The sequence below is a fragment of the Vipera berus genome (genome assembly GCF_964194415.1).
Source record: "Vipera berus genome assembly, chromosome: 7".
NCBI classification, from domain to species: domain Eukaryota; kingdom Metazoa; phylum Chordata; class Lepidosauria; order Squamata; family Viperidae; genus Vipera; species Vipera berus.
The window spans coordinates 45793871-45815223 of NC_138209.1; the positions used below are offsets into that span (position 1 = coordinate 45793871).

The 21353-nt window shown below is 37.6% G+C and overlaps 1 protein-coding gene across 1 annotated transcript in view; it reads left to right on the forward strand.

Annotated features, from left to right (window-relative positions):
- Positions 1 to 315: 315 nt before the first annotated feature.
- SORBS2 (sorbin and SH3 domain containing 2) overlaps positions 316 to 21353 on the forward strand; it is a 178514-nt gene continuing 157476 nt past the window's right edge. The window contains exon 1 of the mRNA XM_081332252.1: positions 316 to 520. The gene's annotated coding sequence lies outside the window, so the exon portion shown is untranslated. The remainder of the gene's footprint in view (positions 521 to 21353) is intronic.

Below are 21353 nucleotides of genomic sequence, written 5' to 3' on the forward strand. Positions count from 1 at the left end.
TAAGGGGAGAATGAACTCCTGTTCAGAGAAATTGGCTTGAGTCTATTAGAAACTAGAAACACATTTTCTGGGCTTGCCACATTGGTTACTGGGTCCAAGAAAAAGAAGGTGATTACGGTCTGGTTCTGGTGCAAACATGCAGTGTACTTTTTTGAATAGCCTGAAAATTGATTTTTCTCAACATTTCAAAAGTGGATGTGGAATTTGAGCACCAGACCAAGTTCTCCTAGGTTTCCTGCCCATGTACTTTTCTGGTTTCTCTTACTGCGGACAAATCCGTCGAGTGCTGAAAATAGCTCAAATGCTTCTAGAACAGTAGCAGCAGCCAGCAGCTGAAATTCTTTCCTGCTCTTATCGCCTTCTCTTTTTCTCTTGATTGCAGGTTCTTGTTCTTCAGTTAAACTTAGACTTTTAGAGGAACTAAGCATTAAGAGAAGACTGGGTTAACAAGATCTGGATGTACAAGAAAAAAAATACTGATATCTCTGACATTTCAAAAACAGGAAGACTCTTCTGACGGGTAATTCTCTACTTCTTTTGTGTGTATATCTTAAGGATTTGCAGTTTTGTTCTGCATTCTTAGCTGATGTTTCTAGATTATAAATTATCATTCTATAAGAACCTGCCACAAGAGCTATCCTTCCTTCCTTCCTTCCTCCCTTCCTTCCTTCCTTCCTTCCTTCCTTCCTTCCTTCCTTCCTTCCTTCCTTTCTTTCTTTCTTTCTTTCTTTCTCATTCAGTATCTCTCATATGCACATAGTAATATAAAAGTTTTGCGAGGTTGAGTGACTTTTGTTCAACTCTTAATTATTCAGAAAAAAGTTATCAAATGTCAACTATGTTCACAGTTAATTCTAAGTAGGGAATGATATTTTAATCATTTGAATTTTTATTTTCTGTCTGATTATTGCAGTTGAAAAGATTTAAATGAGTCTAAAGTTGGCAGCAAATCATTTGCTCTTCAGAATTGGACATTTATTTGAGAAAATCTCATTTTTACAGTGTGCTGGTCAAATCAGCAAAAACCTACAGAAATAAAAAAAAATAGAGTAGGTTTGGGAGTTTTGTTGTTGTTGTTCATGAGTCCACCATATGCTGATACAATATCTTTTAGGATTCATTTAAGTTTCTCAGTAACACACAGCCATCCAACAGCTGCCTGTACGTCAGGTTTGTCGTACAAGAAAAACTGCATCTCTTCCTGAGTACATGAACTGGTTTTGACTTGCTGCCTCCTTTAGCTTCCTTTTGTTTATTAACTCTATCCTTACCTCTATCCTTGGCTAAAATTCCTTTGTGTCATTTTTTCTTTGAATAACAATTTATATCAATATCATCACTATCCTTCCTTAAACTTGTTTTAATCACTCCTTTTTCTTCTTTCACTTCTTTCTTCATTTAGCAGATGAAGGTTAATGATAAAGGTTGCTTTGACAGCTAGTTAGGAATTTTGGTTGCTCTCTCAAAATATACAGTGGGTGGCAGATTGTGGAAGGTAGTATTTTATAGTCATCAGCCAAGAATAACAACACCAATCAGTCACAGAATATCTGCTAGAATTAAGAAGGACACAGAATTAGAGTAAAAATAGAGAATGACCTTGTAAAATCTTTTTAAAGAAGGGCTGCCACTAATACAATGCTCCACCAATATGTTCTGTTCTCTGGAACTCACCAGTTATATGGTTTCTTATATTTCACTGAGGCAGAGCAAATGTAAGGATTAATTGGGGCAAACACAGAACAAAGCCAAAAGAACTACAACCTGGAATAAGAATTAGTCTGAATGCAGTTCTCCAGATAAGAGTTCTCCAATTTGTTCATTTGGGAAGGTGAAGGCTGGCAAACATATCAATATTCAGTTACGGTATTAACTTTTCATGAAAATAATATTTGAGTTGCAAGAATGATGTGCCAAAGAACATTTTCTGCACAGTAATTTTCCACTAGTTCAATATTTAAATGCCCTCACTTAGCTTCCAAGAGCAAATTGCATACAAATAATTGCTTTCGTATTAGGAGCAAGTAAAGCCAAGTTGAAGTCTAGGATTAATTTTTGTAGCAAAGGACTGCCTAGCAAATAAGGGTCTTAACTGACAGGCTAACATAACTTGAATGGAAGGGATGTGAACACAGAGCTGCCGTTCTACTGAATGAAGGGGAAATCTCTGGAGAGGAATGGAATGCCTTTCTTTTAGCAGATATACCTCTGCATTCATAGAGAACAAACAGTAACATTCTGTGCAGATTTCCTCTTGGACAGTGTGTTCTTTGTTCACTCTCCAGTACTGGTGTCAAGTAAGTTATTGGGGGAAAATACTATTTGGATTTTAAAAAATTTACCTGACTCAGTCTTCAGGAACTCTGTAATGTTAAAGAAATATTAGCATTGCAGATATTAGTTAAATAAATCAGTAATTTTATGCAGACTTAGTAACAGCAGTTGAACATAAGAGGACTTTATTTCTTGAGAAAATGTATATAGAATTGATTGGTAAAAGAATATGAACTGGCACCCCCATGAATGGATAATACTTCTGCCTGATTATTTTCCTGTTCTTCTCAGCATCCTACACTACCTTATAGAATCCCTTCCCAATTCTTTTTCTAACATTTTCAGATTGTACCAGTGTCACAGAGAAGATAACTTGAGCATCTTTATTTCTGTCAATTTGCTATATCTAAATCTGGATTCAACATATTCAGTCTCTTATTTTACAAAATAAGCATCAGACTGAACTCTTTATTTCAATATGTTTAACTTAGCATGAGTTAATGCTTCAGGGAAGAGAACATAGGAGAGCATTAATTTCTTCCACTGAGAAAACACTTTTAAGACGTTGTCTTCACTAGAAGCAAAGAAATTTTGGGAAGAAACTGTACATATCAAGAAAGACCAAGAGTGGATTTTACTTATTAGTAAAGGAAATTCCTTTTCTTTTCTAAAACCACACAGGTTTTTCTTTCTTGTAAATTGTGTTGAATAATTTTATATCAGAAAGTAGGATATATGTTGTCAAAATAAGTTTATGAAATGAAATGGAAAGTGAAAAGAATTGAGGGGAAGAGAGAAGAGGAATAATTAGGAAAACATTAAGTGTTCCTTTTTCTTATCCTGCTCCATAATAAAATCACCAATTCATCCTTCAAAAAGCTGTTTTTCACATCTTTATTTTTAAAATAAAACAAATCTGCAGTTTTATAGACATACATACAAATGTATATATTTCTTAATGTTAAACAATATGTTCAGCTTGTTTACCTGACTATTGAAAACACAGACACGTTTATGCTTTCAGAATGTACATATTCCTCTTTGATTTTGGCTGGTAGTAGTGATCTGTTTGGCCAAAACATTGAAATATATGGCAACATTTTTCTCAAATTTCTCCACTTGGCTAAAGTAGGACTCATGCTATTTTCCTCCCTGTCAGATGATGAAACTTCCTGATACAGGAGCAGCTTGGTTGTATTTTAGGCAGTGGAGATAAAACATCAAATGTCAAATGGTTTTATTGGCAGGACTTGTTTATTCTTGGCTTCTTGTTTCTTTTTCTATATCATGTCATGTCCAAAGCTGTTTGCGTTTTGAGTATCAAAATAATCTTCGGATGAAGGCATTCATCAAGGGAATTGACTGATATGAATAAAATTATAGGCAAGCATTAATTGAACTGAGGCTGAGTTGATGACAATGGATGCATAGAGATATACATTTGAGAAATTTATCAACTTTGATATTGTTTACTTGTTACTTTTCCGTTCATAAAGTCTTTATGGATTCTTATTTGTGAGGAATATATTGTGCATCTTTTTTCCTGTTTTTATATGACTTTGGTGAAGTATGCATAGGGTGAGTTTGTTTAATAATCTGGGCTAAGCATATTTCTCCTTCATCTTTACTACAGAGTTACAAACTATATACTATGGATATAAGGAGGAAAGAAAACTAGTAAATGGTTATTGTGTTAGATATACTACCATAGGCTATTCATTTTCTGTTGTATTTAGTATTCCTATGAAATTTATTAAATAGGCACTTTCCAATATATTTCTAACCATTACAGTAACATACCATTTCTTAAACTGTTCTCTCAAGATTTAGTAAAAATTGCATTCCTCTCGTAGATTAAGGACACAAAGAATTTAGAACAACAACCAATAATTTTCCGTGTTTCAGTCCGGTAAATAAAATCTGGATTTGCAATTATATTCTACATACACCTGAACTAAATATTTCTGGAGAAAAATAGGATGTGTTGTAAATTAGCATTTGTTATCAATAACCTGTTCACTGTGATTAACAAACTTATCTGGTGGGGGAGTTCACTTGTTTTCTAATCTCATCAAGTCAAGCACTAGTTGAAGTGTCCATAATGCAATTGTCCTTGGGCAGGCTACTCCCATGGTGACATTCATATGGTTAAGATCAGAATAGTTCCACTCTTTACAAGTTACTGAAGCTGTGTTGAGCAATCATTACTATGCTGCTGGTTTTTGATATCTGTCTAGCCCTCGGCAGATCTTCTCTTTAGAGGATATTGGAAAGGATGTCGGTAGCCTGGTTCTTTCTTTTAAAATTCTGCTTGCCAAATTGTGAAAATAATAATAATGAATTCCTGCTCTAGGAACATGCCAAGATAATACAAATCTGTTTTCTTCTGGGTCTCTGTTTAGGTGAACAACTAAATCAGGAGTGCAAAAATGTGGAGGCTGAAGGACATCTTTAGATTTTCAATGCTTTGTCAGAGACGGACAGAACAATTTATAGGTCATGGAGCTCTTTCTATTATTATCTTTACTTTTAGAGACCCAATCCACTCTTTCTTATATAGAGATTTAAGATACACCTTATGTCTTATCAAATTCTAGGGTTGCAAAACTGGATTGTATGTTTGTTGAACTACATAAATGAATGATCTTTTCAATCATCAGGGTGTTTTGTCTTTGATCTCTGTGAGTTTGGCAATCTTTGATCAACTTTCAAACTACAGTACAGTACAATTCTTTGAATTGCCTGATGTAAAGGCTGGAGTATTATGATACCACCAGAATGTGTAGGACTTAAATCATCACACTATTTGAGGTATTTTTTGGAGCTGATGGAATTTTGAGAGCTTTTTTATTTTTCCAGAGGGATTAAAACTCTGTTTCTCAGGTACAGACAGGAAACACAACCAGATAAGTTATTTCTACTTTATTAAAGGCTATCTAAACTGAATCTTGGAAGTCTGAAAGTACAAATCTCCTGTCAGCCCCTTCTCAGCATCTTGCTCTGCCCACTATCCAGCTTTGGGCTATATTGTCTCCTTTCTGATGGTTTACTAGACAGCATCTCTTTGTCCTATCTCCTAAGGTCTTTCTCACATACCATTATACCCCTTTTGCCCTATAACTCCTTACCCGTGGCAAACTTTTCAGGAGGTTGGAGTTTTTAACAATTACATTTTTCTTCCTTTAAACCTCCATTTCTAAAATGCAAAAATGATTGGCCTTGACACCTTGGGTCTACTTCTTAATCAACTAAAGTATATATTTCAGAAAGTACTGCTACATAGTTTGTGAAAATTTGGAATGAAACATTTTCATGTTTCACTACATGAAGTTGTCTCTAATACATATAAAACATTATTATGAATTGATTTGCCTCTTAAAGTCTGTGACTCTGGGTGGCATACAATAATAAAATTAAAATGGAATAAATACCATAGGAAACCAAAAGAAACATGCAAAACCGATGTATAATCAGCACATAATCAAGAATCTTGTGCAATTCAGTATGATGGTTGTTACCTATAGAGTCCTACATGGCATAGGGCCTAGTTACTTGAGGGACTACCTGTCTCTCATAACATTTTCTTGGCCAATTCAATCCTGCAGTGGTAAAAGAGAACATAGAATATGGAAGGAACCTTAAGAGGTCCTCTAGTCCAACCCCTTGCTTAAGCAGGAAACCCTATACCATTTCAGTCTCCTTTAGAAAGCCTCCAGGGATGGAGCACCCACAACTTCTGAAGGCAAGTTCTTCCACTGGTTGATTGCTGTGCTCTGGGTTCCTTTGAAGCACACAATCTGTGTAGCATTGCTTGTCCTCTGGGACGAGGTTCCCCTCGAGATCCAGAGAGTCCCCACTTTTCTGTTCTTTAAAAAAGCTTTGAAGGCCTGGCTCTTCAACCAGGCCTTTAGCAGGGGACAGTGAAAATTTCATTGCACTTACCATCTTTTATCTTTATTTTTGTTATTTTCTATTGATTTCTTTGATTGTTGTGGCCAGTAAAGTCAGGGCAATCTGAGCCCTTGTGGGGGGAAGCTCCTTGCAAAGGGCAGGTATAGCCAAAGAGTATTATTTCCTGAAAGGATAGTAACCATTTTCTCACTATAATAAAGAACCCAGATAGTTGTAAATTCATGTAAGCATCTCGTTAAATTATTATCCCTAAATGTCTGCATAAAACAATAGAGCATTACTTTACATTTCTATTAGAGCTATTTAATTTTTTGTAAAATAACTGATGAACCTAGATTATATCAGTTTCAAACCATTGTTCCTTGCAAAAGTGTCTATTTTGCAGGATATTCCTATCATAATATATATTTGGGAATGATACATTATATTATTTCATTTTTAATAGTGCTGGATCATGAGAGCAGGAATGCTCAGTTAGCTGTTCAAAATGAACAAAGTACTTACTTTGGCAAGCTAACTGTGATTTTAAGTATTTTCAACAAATGTATGTATTTTGTTCTAGCTCTGACGCAGATTCAAATCATTATGTTTCAAAAAGGGCTATGTGCCCTTTTCTACGTCATCATAGCATTACTTCCAAATTGTTTCTCTTGTATATAGATATAATAAATGTAATAATGCAAATCCATAGTTCTCATCATTGTATCATATACACAGTAGATATTTCATATACTAGAGAAAATACAGGATCTTCCAGAATAGACCAGTCTATTAGAAGGTGTTATATATTTAGAGTACATGTGTGCGCACACAGGGACACACATACACACAATTTGTTCTGGGCTTGTAAGTGCTAAATGAAATTACAAAAAGGATGTAGAGATGTAAATCTTTCACAACTTCAACGAATATCAATGGAGACTTTAAAATAGCCTTAGTAGCCTCTGATCAAATGTGACTGGGCTTGGAAGCAGAGCTGGATTGGACCTAGTTTGTACACAGATGGGAACCAGCCATGGATACCAGGACAGTAGGAGAGCCAGAGAAATTGAAAAACATCAAGGAAAATAGCAACTGGCAAACTGTTCTGCTGCTAAGAAAACTGTTGAGTTGTATCTGTTTAGTCACCTGGACTTGACCATAATCTTTTCTTCCATCTTTTATAATACCCCAGATTCAAATAAAAGCTGTACAAGTAGCTTGACTCCATTATGATTACCTACTGTATGCTGTATCTTCTCTGTAAATTATTATCATTAAAATGTGTTTAATGAAATAGCTGTCTACATGGTCAATTTCTCTTCCAAATATATTATTGATTAAACAATTACAGGTTGTCCAGAAGGCAAATAATCACTTATACAATAATAAAGCCTCTGGGAAAAATAACTAATTGGTAAACCTGCTTTCCTTCTGGAGCAAAGCAAGAAATATGCTTCTTAAAAGAGAACATCGCACTTAGAACGTCATTACCCCATTTACCATCACAGAGTCTATTGCTTTAGATAACTTTAGGGCAAGCAAAATTACTGGTAGTTCTCGACTTATAACAGTTCATTTAGTGACCGTTCAAAGTTAATGTCACTTAAAAAAAGTGATTTATGCCCATTTTTCACATTTACAACCATTGCAGCATCCCCATGGTCACATGATCAACCTTCAGACGCTTGGCAACTGACTCACATTTATGATGGTTGCAGTGTCCAGGGGTCATGTGATCACCTTTTCCAATCTTCTGACAAGCAAAGGCAGTGGGGAAACTAGTTTCACTTAACAACCACGTTACTAATTTACCAACTTCAATGATTCCTTAACAACGATTTATGAAAAAAATCATAAAATGGGGCAAAACTCACTTAACAAATGTTTCACTTAGCAACAGAAATTTTGGGCTCAATTGGGGTCGTAAGTTGAGGATTACCTGTATTCACAATAAGATAGCTATTTTTGTAACACATACTTTTTCACACATTTAAGTTAATCTGCATTTGACATTTTAGCAGATTGGTAAACGCTCAGTTTAATAGGCCTTACTTAACAGACTCCAAATTTAATGCACAAAAATCTGCTGAAAATGTTTGTGCCAGCTGGGGCATAAGTTGTAGAAGCAGATGTGGATGCAGGAAAAGAAGTGAGGAGAGGAGATTGGGAAATTATCACAGGCAATAATGCCTTGAGACACTGGTGACATTGGCTGAGAAGAGAGAGGCAGAAGGGCTCTAGACAGAGTTAGAGCAGGCAAGCAGGTGGGGTGTGTTGTGCAGTGTACACCACCCTCCCTCTATATGTTGTTAAGATTCAGGTAAGCCTCAGTTTCATTTTTACAGACATTTCTTTCTCTCTTGCCAGTCCATTAAATTTACATATGATTTATCTAATGGACAGAAAAAAAGTACAGTACTATTAGAAACTTTTCTTAATTCCTAGAAAAGAAACATGTATCCAGTACCATTCAGAGCTTTAAGTTAGAACAGCCTACTTCTACTCCCTTCATTTAATGAAAGTACATATTCACCCCCTTTAGTAAAGGTAAAAGGTAAAGGTTCCCCCGCACATGCGTGCTAGTCGTTTCCAACTCTAGGGGCCGGTGCTCATCTCTGTTTCAAAGCCGAAGAGCCAGCGCTTGTCCGAGGATGTCTCCGTGGTCATGTGGCCGGCATGACTAGACGCCAAAGGCGCACGGAACACTGTTACCTTCCCACCATAGTGGCCCCTATTTTTCTCCTTGCATTTTTAGGTGCTTTCGAACTGCTAGGTTGGCAGAAGCTGGGATGAGTAACAGGCGCTCACTCTGTTACGCGGCACTCGGGATTCGACCCGCCAAACTGCCGACCTTCTGATCGACAAGCTTAGCATCCTAAGCCACTGAGCCACCGCCCCTTTAATGCGTGTCAAATGGGCAAGATGGAGGGGAAAATTCAAGAAATGCTTATAATATCTTACCTTATTGCTAGTTTTGCACAATATCATAGAATTTGATCCCACAGATATCCAGCCACTGCATTACCTTTACCCAAGAGCAATCACACATTCTGAAAACATGGTGGCAGCTAGGTCGCTGCTTACGAACAGACACTGCACTATAAATGATAGCAGGGCATGCGGTTTATGGCTGACAAATATCCTGTCATGACTCTTGAGGAAGCTTGTACAGAAAGAAAATTTTCAGAACTCCAGACTCTCTTCCTTGTGCTCTAGAGCAATATTTCTCAAGCTTGGCAATTGTAAGATGTGTGAACTTCAACTGACAGAATTCCACATCCAGCACTGAGATTGAGAAACATGGCTCTAGAGCAATTGGTGACCATGGATATCTTGATTCAACAGCAATATTACACCATCAGACTTGTTTACTGAAGCTAAAATATTAACATGGACAGCTAAACTTCAAAGAAAAATACAGGTAGTCCTCAACATGACCAGAATTGGGACCAGAGTTTCCTTTGCTAAGTGATGCGGTTCTTAAGTCAATCATACCTGGAGGATGGAATAGGCATCATATTCTATTTGAGATAATCTAATAAAAAACTTTCACATTAAAAAAACCTGTGCAGTTTATCATCAAATCATAGCCCTGTATTCAGAGTTATCCAACATAAGCCTAAAATATTATTATCACTATACCGGATTTATTTTACTTGTAAAATGGAAACTTCCATAAATTCCACATTAGAATAGAATAGAATAGAATAGAATAGAATAGAATAGAATAGAATAGAATAGAATAGAATAGAATAGAATAGAATAGAATAGAATAGAATAGAATAGAATAGAATAGAATAACAGAGTTGGAAGGGACCTTGGAGGTCTTCTAATCCAACCCCCTGCTTAGGCAGGAAACCCCATACCATTTCAGACAAATGGTTGTCTGAAGTTCTTAAAAACTTCCAGTGTTGGAGCATTCACCACTTCTGGAGGCAGGTTGTTCCACTGCTTAATTGTTCTCACAATCAGGAAATTTCTCTTTAGTTCTAGGTTGCTTCTCTCTTTGATTAGTTTCCATCCATTGCTTCTTGTCCTGCCTTCAGGTGCTTTGGAGAATAGCTTGACTCCCTCTTCTTTGTGACAAACCCTGTCATATCAGAATACTGCTATTATGTCAACCGCAGCCCTTCTTTTCATTAAACTAGACATACCAAATTCCAGCAACCGTTCCTTATATGTTTTAGCCTCCAGTCCCCTGATCATCTTTGTTGCTCTTCTTTGTACTCTTTCTAGAGTCTCAACATCTTTTTTACATTGTGGTGACCAAAGCTTGATGCAGTATTCCAAGTGTGGCCTTACCAAGGCATTGTAAAGTGGTATTAATACTTCACGTGATCTTGATTCTATCCCTCTGTTAATGCAGCCTAGCACTGTGTTGGCTCTTTTGGCAGCTGCAGCACACTGCTGGCTCATATTTAAGTGATTGTCCACTAGGACTCCAAGATCCCTCTCACAGTTACTACTATTGAGCAAGATACCACCTATACTATACCTGTACATTTGGTTTTTCCTGCCTACATATAGGAACTTACTTTTTTCACCATTGAATTTCATTTTGTTAGATAGCACCCAATATTTACATCTGTCAAAATCCTTCTGTATCATAATCCTATCTTCTGGAGTGTTGGCTATTCCTGCCAGCTTACTGTCATCTGCAAATTTGATGAGTTCCCATCTATCCCCTCATCCAAATCATTGATGATGTTGAAGAGTACTGGGCCTAAAACAGAGCCTTGGGGTATCCCACTGCATACTTCCCTCCATGTAGATGCAGTTCCATTGAGGACTACACATTGAGTGTGTTTGGTCAGTCAGTTATGAATCCATCTGGTGGTGATGCTATCTATATCACATTTTTTTATCTTATCTACTAGTAGGTTGTGGTCTACTTTATCAAATGCCTTATTGAAGTCCAAGTAAATGATATCCACAGCATTCCCCTGGTCCTATAATTTTGTCACCTGGTTAAAGAATGCAATATGATTTGTCTGTCATGATCTCTTTTTGACAAACCCATGTTGGTTTTTGGTAATGACTTTGTTTGCCTCTAGGTGTTTGCTTATTCGTTGCTTGATTATCTTTTCCAGAATCTTCCCAGGTCTCTGGTTTCATGGATCTATTTTTTTCCTTTTTTGAAGATGGGAACTACATCAGCACTTTTCCAGTCCTATAGTAGTTCCCTGGTGCTCCAGGATCTTTGAAACATATAGTTCAGAGATCATGTCTGCCAATTCCTTCAAAACCTTGGGGTGTAATCCATCTGGTCCTGGTAATTTGAACTCATTTAGGGTGGACAGGATGTCACTTACCATTTTCTTGCCTATTTTAACATGTGTTTCTAATCTGTTTTTTATGGTACTGTTTTTGATAGGGTGAACTGCTTTTTCCCTTTGTGTAAAGATGGATGCAAAAAATGAGTTAATTAGCTCTGCTTTCTTCCTGTTGCCTTTTTGCCACTTTCTCCCACTAATGGACCAATTGTTTCCTTGACTTTTTTCTTGTTTTTTACATGTTGAAAGAAGCTTTTTTTGTTATTTTTGACTTTTGTCACAAGCTTTAGTTCATTTTGAGACTTCGCTTTCCTCACTTCATCTTTGCAGGTTCAGGCAATTTGTTGATATTCTGCCTTAGTTATGTTCTTGTCTTTCCACTTTTTATACTTGTCCTTTTTGTCTTTTAATTTATAAGAGAGTTCTTTAGACAGCCATGCTGGTTTATTTTGAGACCTGTTATTTTTCTTCTTCAGTGGTATTATGCTAGACTGGGCTTTTATAATCTCACTTTCAAAATTTCCCAAGCTTCTTGAGTTGTTTTCCCCTTGAGAACTCTCATCCATAGAATCCTTCCCAAGCTCTCTCTAAGTTTATTGAAATTAGCTCTCTTAACGTAGTTTGACTATGTTCTGTTGCTTGTGCTTGCATAATGGTGAATTCCAATATTGCATGATCACTCCACCCCCCCCACCCCCCAAGGTTTCTTTTCTGTTAGTGAGAATTAAGTCCAATATGGCTGATCCCCTAGTTCCCTTTTCTACTTTTTGGGAGACAAAGTTGTCTGCTAGATTTGTCATGAATCTGTTTGATCTTCCACTTGGTGTAGAGTTTATCTCCCTGTTGATGTCAGGGTAGTTAAAGTCCCCCATTACTATTGTGATGTGCTTCCTACGTATCTTAGTTAACTGAGTAGCAAAAAGTTCATCTATTTCCTCTGTTTGGTTGGGTGACCTATCATATACACCTATGGCTATGTCATTTTCCCCCCTTTTATATTGACCCAAATGTATTCAAGACAGTTTTTATCATTGTTGTGCTCTATTTCTGTAGAGATGTAGTTATTTCTTATATATAGTGCAAGTCCACATCCTCTTTTATTTGGTCTGTTTCTTTAAAATAATTTAAATCCCTCTAGCTGTATGTGCCATTAGTGGGTTTCATCCCACCAAGGTTCCGTAATGACAATACCTTCAATGCCTTCATTTACTTGAATTTCTAATTCACCCTGTTTATTGCTCATAATCTGTACATTGGTGTATAGATATTTGAGTCCTTTTTTACTTTACTTTCTACATAACCTGTGTGGTGCCTGAGTTCCCCTACTTCCTTACCACCTGTTTGATTAATCTTGGTATGGTGCTCACTCTTATAAGCTTGATTTTGCTTAACAGCAAGGTTGATATTCTTACCCACACAAACATCTATTTACATGCACTGATAACCCTATTAGTTTTAGATTGCTGGGACAGAAATGTTCTATATCTGTGGTGGCGAACCTATGGCACATGTGCCACAGGTGGCATGCAGAGCCTCTCTGTGGGCACGTGCACTCTTGTCCCATTCCTAGGCCTTCAGCTGGGTTTTATAAAACCTTTCGCTTTAGGCCTCCACCTCCATGGGCAAAAAAAAGATTCATTCAATCAATCAATTTCAACTTCTCACGGGAAAAAAAGATCTCGCAAAGTTGGAATTGATTGATCGAACTTTTTAGTCCCACCCAGTCTGCCATTACCACCGCAGCCACACCCACCCAATGGACCATGCCCACCCAATTGGCCACACCCACACAATGGGCTACACCCACCCGGCACCCAATGATACATAAGTGAGTTTTGGGTTGCAGTTTGGGCACTCAGTCTCTAAAAGGTTCGCCATCACTGTTCTATATCAATTAACTTACTGTCCCCATTTTTTAGTTTAAATGTTTCTCCAGAAAGTCTGTGAATTTAATGCCAAGTATCCCAGTCCCTTTCTTTGACAGATTCAGACCATCTATTTTGTACAGTTTTTTGTTGGATCAGCTGCAGACATTGTGACTAATATAACCAAAGCCTTCTCCTTTATACCACTCCTTTAGCCACACATTGAACTCTGCTATATTCTGGCCTTTTCCATTTTGTTCCTTATATATATTGGTAAAACCTCTAAAAAAGTAAGCCTACAGCCTATCCTACTAAGTGCCTGCCCCAAGCTCTGGAAATCATTCTGCACAGAAAGTACATCTTTTTGGGACAGATCATTCATACCAAGATGTACAATAGCATCAATGTCACAGTCCTTGCTGGCATTCTTGACTCTCTTAAAAATACGCTTCTTGTCCCTGCTGGCAGTAGCACCTGGCAGACACCTGACCTCTTTCAAAACCTCCATATCCTTTCCTAAATTTATATCCCTTATAATTGACTCACCAACCAGAAGGTGGCCTCTCTTTTTGGATGCCTTGTTCTTCTTGTATGACTGGTGTGTAATACCTGATTCATACTTTCCCCTATCCAAAGCAAGTTCTTTGTCTTGGACCACAATCCCCTGCTTATTTGAGTTATCATCATCACAAATACCTTTACCTCTCTCCTTAATGTCCCTATTTAGGTCAGCAAGGGCACTGTATCTATTAGGCAGGGACACAGTGAAAGCTTTGTGTTTATGGTTCACAGCTGTCACCCTGCCAGATCCCATGGTTGTCCATACTGCCTTTCTCCTGCAGGATCTTTGTGGTAGAGGAGGCTGATAGTGCAGCAGCTCAATAGAGAGAATGGCTGAGTTGGATACCCATGCAGCAGATTTTACATTTGACTGCTCTGTAGTGCAATTTAAAAAGAAAAACCCAGTCCTCTCTGTTAGGTAGTGAAGATACTTGACAGAGGGCTGCTTTCCTTTAAAGCAGTCTTTTTTCCTAGTTTTTGTTCTTATTAGATAAAACACATACACTTTTTTCAAATTTCAAACAATCATTATATATATATTATATATATATATAATATTCTATATTATTCTAATATTTAGCCAGGTTGATTATTTTGGTAAGACTATTTTGGTAGTTCCACTTCCTATCTGATGTATTAATTTATGAATACATTCAGTAGGACTTCTTTCAGTATTAATCTTTATAGAATTTATATGTCCACCTCCACCAACCTTATGGCGAAATACAATGGGAAGAATGCCCTTAGGTTGGGGTGACTTTCTTCTTCTATTTTGTAATCTTTCATGCTTTTGTGGCATATCTCCCTGGCTGGTTTTCTGTTTGTTAACGATAGAATTTTAAAGGGATCTTGTTGTCTTTTATGTCCCATCTTCTTGTGCTTTAAATTCAGATTTATAGTCTGCATTACTCATTTTCTGAGTTTGAAAGTACAGTAAACTCATATATATATATTGATTTCTGTTCTATTTAATAGTCCATTTTAAGAAGTACTTTTTTCTTTTCTGAAATTAAATGAGATTATGCTAGGCTTTCCAATCACATAGATGTTGATACTGCAATATAACCATTGTTTGTGACCTTCTGGAGAACGTGTACATTTCATACCAGTTCTGGGCACTCATCAAGATTAACTCAACAGTTAGCTCTACAAATCATAGACTGAGAGAGAAAAAAGCATGATCATTAAATCTAATTATCAAATATCTACTAATCTCAAAAAGCTATGTCTAGTATGTTTGTAGAGCTGAGAATGTGTGAAGGTAATATGCTGAAGAAGAAACAAATGAAGCATCTTTGATTGAATAAATCTCTAAATATATTGTTTTATCCTGTTGGAATACCTTTTTAGTTAAGCTGAAATTTTCTATATTTAGCTTGTTACTTCTCCCCCATTCTTTCACTTTAGAGCAGGGGTGTCAAACTCAATTTCATTGAGGGCCACATCAGCATTGTGGTTGCTCTTGGGGGGCCGGGTGGGTGCGACCTACTGGTGGGCGTGGCTGGGGTGGGTGTGACCTACTGGGTGGACATGGCCAGCTTGATGTCGCTCGCATCAGGGGTGCCTGTGGGGACATGGGCAGGACTGGGGCAGACATGAGGGTTTATGGCAAAGGGGAGTGGGACTGGGGTGAGTGCCAGGAAATGGTGCACTGGTGGAGCCTCACCGTCCCTCTCAGGCCTGGACTGTGTCACAGTCCCAGCCAGCAGAGGTCAAATGCCCAGCCTGGCCCTCAAGCTCCCGCAACACCTAGCCCAGCCTCACTTCACCAAGGGGGTGCCCAGCTGTGCTTACCTCCTCCTCAAGGCTGCTGCTGCTGTGCTCACTCTCCTTAGCCAGGTTGTTCATGGTGCATTCAGGAGGGCAAAGTGATGGATCAGAGGGAGGCCCACTCCCTCTCCATGTGAGGAGATCCAGCTTTGTAACCAAAGCATCTTTAGCAATAGGATGGGAGACCCCCGGGATAGGCCAGGAGGAGGGGGCAAGGGGATGGCAAAAGGGCAGCAGGGCAGGACTAAGACAGGAATTCCCTCAGACCCTCCCTCCCTCTCATTCCATCTGGATATGTGAATTTCTGGCCACTTCCAGGCAATGGTGCATTTCTTCATTCCTCACGAAGGGTGACACCTCCCCAGTGCACGCCCTGGGGGCAGGGCTGATGTGGCAGGGGCCAGTCCCTCACTGTTTCCAGGACAGCCTTGTGGAGCTAAGACTGAATGTGTTCCAGCATGGATGGCCACCACAAAATTGTACATTGGCTCCCAGCTGGCCTAGGCCAGGGCCAAGGCAGCGGGGGTCGTTCCCTCGCTGTTTCCAGGATGGCTCCACAGGCTACATGAAACCACTTCTCAGGCCGGTTTCGCCCCACGGGCCTTGTGTTTGACATGTCTGCTTTAGAGCAAAATTTATTTGCAGAGTGATGAAAGTTTTGGGTGTATGGTTTTTTTCATAATGTTATTACTTAAATGTTTATATACAAGATATATGAACATTAAAGAGAAGGAAGTTCTAGACTACAGAATTTTCTTCTTTGACAAGCTTCCATGGGACTAAAAAATAATTTTGTTTCACAAAATACTAATTAGCTTGATATCAGTGGATATCAGTGATTTGGAATCCTTTAAGACAGTGTTCTCCACTGAGGCCCCATCAAATATATAGATCATACCCAGCTCGCATGACAAAGATACTAAACTAGAAATGTTGCTCTAGGATTATTAATTTTCAGAAAAGATGATTTTGTCCAGCAACAGTACTTGAAATTAATTATCATCAGAAAATAGTTTTGCAGAAAGTTGAGCAAAACATTTGCAATAATGAAAGGAGATGTAAAGGATTCATGATAAAAAAATCCTACAAATAATTTATTCTTGATTGGAATTCTCCGAAAATATTTTCTACATATGCACTAAGCTCTTAAAACATTACAGACCAGTTAAGACTCAAGGACATGTTTAGTTCAAGTTCTCGTTGCATCTTATGGATTTAGCTTCAACTTGAGCAGAATAGTTTATTCCCATGTTGATGTAGGAAATGCATGAAAAATGTGGGTGAAGTTCTAAAATAGTAATTAAGATAGTCAATTTTAAAAAGCATTGGGAAAATTAATAAATGTGATCCCAATCCTGTGTATTTATTACATGCATAATCACCCTAGCTCTTTGTCCACTCCAAATATAATGGATGCTTCCCCCAGCTATCAAGAGGTTATTCATCCTTGTTTGGTCTCAGTGGGATGCAATGCAAATTAATAATCAGCTTGAGTGCCCTTTTTGACCACATTTTTCTGACTACATGGTTACAACATTTTTTTTCTCACGGCATGGTTACTATTTAATCGTATTTTAGTGTTATAGTATCTGAACATCTTCACTCTGATTGTCATCAGTTATATTGTCATCAATTATATTATCATCATCAGTTAGTTGTGATAGATGCTGTCTAGGATTCTGTTCAACTGGAATGTGGTTTTAAAGTTAAAGCAAATATTGAAGGGAAAGATGGTGATAATCAGTTTTTCCCTACCAATCTGTAGATGCTGCAGTATCCAGCCAGCATAGCTGAACCATTCTGGAAGGGACTCAGTTGGAAAGGGTTGTAGATATCTAAATACTGATGCCTGAGAGGCTATCATATCAGCTTAAGGTTTCTGGACATGAGAAACTAGGGGATAGAAAAATATTGCGAGGGAGCATGGATACTTTTTAAGGTATGTGCTGAATCACAAATTTATCTTTTGCTACACTCTTATACATCTACAGTATGTGACAGTAGCTTTGGTTATAAGCAAGCTGGTTTGCTCTTGTTCAACTAGCATTAGGATCCACAAAAAGGGAGCACAATGTTACCTGAGGTGCCATGAGAAGTAGGATTTGCTTCCTGATCTAACTAGGCTCCAAATAGTGGAGATTTAAAAGGAATGGCAGACATCCCATTTCTGATAATAATCCAAGAGTAATTTGATGCATGGAAGATTGTCACTAGTTTCTTTCTTTGGCTGGTTCTCTAGAAACATAAATCAGTTCTGATACCTGATGTAGTTTCTTCTAGGCCTAGCTGTGTGATTCAATAAAAAGCAGCTGGCAGCCGGAACTGAATGTTAAATATATAATCTGCAGTCCAGACAAGAAAGTATAGACAGATAAAAAAGAAACAAAATGTGTTTGATGTTCTTCCAGATAGAATAAAGAATATTGATCTCTTAGGCATGGCATTTTAAGATTGCTGTTTCAGATCAATATTATCAAGCATATAAAGCGTTACCAGATCTAAAGAGGTGAAAAGAAGAGAATTAAAACTTGGTACTTAGCATCATGAACAATTTTGCATGTAAAATTAGTCTCAAAGGGAGTTGACTTCCATGAACTAATAAAATTATATTTGCAATCTAATGAAGATAATATTAAACCGCCAAAGACATGTGCTTGAATGCTTACATGTGAATAATCTGGGATAGAAATAGGTTAGTGATTTGCCTATCATCCATTTTCCTTATCATCCATTTTCCAAGCAATAAAAATGGATCACCTTGAACTGCAAACAAATAGGACCAACAACTGGTCCATATGCTGCTTTCTCCATGTGTCATTCCATTCCATCTCCAGCCATCTAGTTTTTCCTTCTCCAGCTAGACTTATCTCTGTAATTCTTTTCATAACTTCTTTTCTTATAAGGTTAATTCTTATAGCCTTATAGGAATTCTTTCACAGTTTGTTGAAATTCCCTCTTATAGTTGACATCAAAATGTCATCAATAAAAGGGGAAAAATAAAACCTGAACAAACTATACCAGAGCCAGATTGTTCTGTTTGAGATATTACATTTCCTTTATGAATTCACTCTGTACTTGGTAGGTAGTCATCCATTATAACTAAGAGCACATATATGGCCTGAGATAAAGCTGTTTTTACAATTCTTCTGACCTTTAATTTTTACTACATTTATGACTCATTTCGCCGGGACTTGAAAACCTGGTTCTTCGAGCTGTTTGGCCCAGACTGAGGGGTTTTAACTAATTTAATTTAATTGGGTTTTAGTTTAACTTCAGGGACTATAATTTAATCATAGTTTTAACTGATTTTAATTTGTATGTTATGTATTTTAATTTTCCCTGTAAACCGCCCTGAGTCCTACGGGAATAGGGCGGTATATAAATTTAAATAATAAATAAATAAATAAATAAATAAATAAATAAATAAATAAATAAATAAATAAATAAATAAATAAATATTCATGTATAATTTATATGTATTACCTTTAACCTATCTCAGATGAAAAGCTGTGGATATAGAGAGAGGTTATCTCTTTTCTGTGATTTAAATATTCTGTTTGTGTCTCATAGTAGCCTTGAGTTGGGGGAATTCATACAGAAATGGCATGAAGGAAAGGAAGATTGGTCCCATCCTCCAAAGAAAATCAGAACTCTAATCTGTCAGCTTTTGCATAAAAATGCAAGTATTGGAGGCAAATCATAGATCTCAGTTCCACCCATATCAGCTTATAGTGAAATGTTTTAATTTCTTGTCATCTCTCTTTCCTAGGGTGCACTTATTGAAGCAATTAACCCAAATTTCATATTGACAAAAAATGGATTCGGCTGATATTCAAAAAAATGCATATCAACTACAGCACCATATGCTGAAATCTCTTTTAGGATATGCTGTCATTTTTTTTCTTTTGGTATTGAAACTTCTTCAAGATGTTTCTGACATTTTGTTTGTAAAGGAAATGAGGTTCTGCACAAGTCTGTTCTTTTTTAAAAGGTCTTGTGAATCACCTCATTTCCACATCTAATGAGGCTTTTTATTGCTGTGTATTCTCTTTATGTATTACACTGTGTTGGAGAAAGGACAAGAAAGCTTTTAATATGAAATATTACAAATTGTTTTTCCATGGCCTTGTTTCTAGACCTTCCCTTCCCTGGGCTGCAGAGAGGTACAGATGGAGTGCGTAAACTATCTTATTGAGAGACTGTGACATTAGATGTCCTATATCAGACATGTCAAACACAAGGCCCGGGGGCCAGATCCAGCCCGCGAAGTGGTTTTATGTGGCCCGCGAAGCCATCCTGGAAACAGTGAAGGAACGGCCCCCACTGCCTTGGCCCTGGCCCAGAGACCCTCCTTCTGCCAGAGACCCTCAGATCTGTCCCACTCCTGCCCAGGCCCCCATAGGCACCCTTGATACGAACAATGTAGCGCTGGCCATGCCCACCCAGTAGGCCATACGCACTCTAGCCATGCCCACCCAGTAGGCCACGCCCACCCAGGCCATACCCACCCAGCCCCCTGAGGGCAACTGCAAAGCTGATGCGGCCCTCAATGAAATTGAGTTTGACACCCCTGTCCTATATAGTTCCTTAACTCCTCAACCATTTATTATTTACCCATGGCATTTCCATCTATGAGCCAAACCACCTCCCTTTGGCCTGAATAAACTTTAGTTTGCAGTGAATGGATTGAGAAGCTGGATAATCAGGAATGGTATTTGTATATTTTCTATACTCCCATGGTACAAATATGGTGTTCATGTAGGCCTGCCTGTTTGTTTGTGGTTTTTTATATCATGCAAAGAGACGACATATGGAGCAATTACTGTAATGATTAAACTGTATCCAAACATTGTTTGTAGCCATGTTTCCCGTTGCAGAAAAGTATCCTTATAGTGGTTAATGTTGATTACATTCATAGAGTAAGTTATGAAAGGTGTCCCCCAGATTCTTCATAAGGTTTCACAAAAGAGAGGATTGAGAGGAAGGAAAGAAAGAATTTATTTGTATTAGCATACCCGAACTGATTAGCTAAACGGGCAGTTTAGCTAATCTAAAGTTCTGAACTTCTCTGTTTGGCCTGTCCATCCTTCTTAATGATTGCTGGTGCCAAATGGGCAGAGAGAAGTACATTTTTAGCTTTAGATCAACATTCCATATACACTTACAGAAAATATTTTATTAGTAGGATTATGCAGGAGTTTTAAATTTATGATTTAAGTGTTATTGCTGAGAGAGGAATCTAAATGCTTGGTTATCTACAAGCTATATAAAGTCATTTTTTTCTGAAATTAGCAGTACACCAATGTTTACTTAGTAGTATTCACAAACAACTGCAGCAATATTGTGAATTTTACCTAAGTCCAAATGACCACTGTTTATAAACAGTTTAAAAATGCCAAAACGTTTCTGTTATTTCTTCCAAACCTTCCAGCATTCTTACAACTGAATGCAATTACATCATGCAATTACATGATGAAAGCAGGATAATTTTGCATACAACCTTTGTTAAGGAAAGTGAGATAATGTTTCTCATAAACATGTAATTTTTATAGGTATAGGTAAAGGTTTCCCCTGTCCAGTTGTGACTGACTGTAGGGGGTGGTGCTCATTTCCATTTCTTAGCCAAGAGAGTCAGCATTGTCAAAAGACATTTCCGTGGTCATGTGGCCAACATGACTATATGCCAAAGTGCACAGAACACTATTATTTTCCCAGC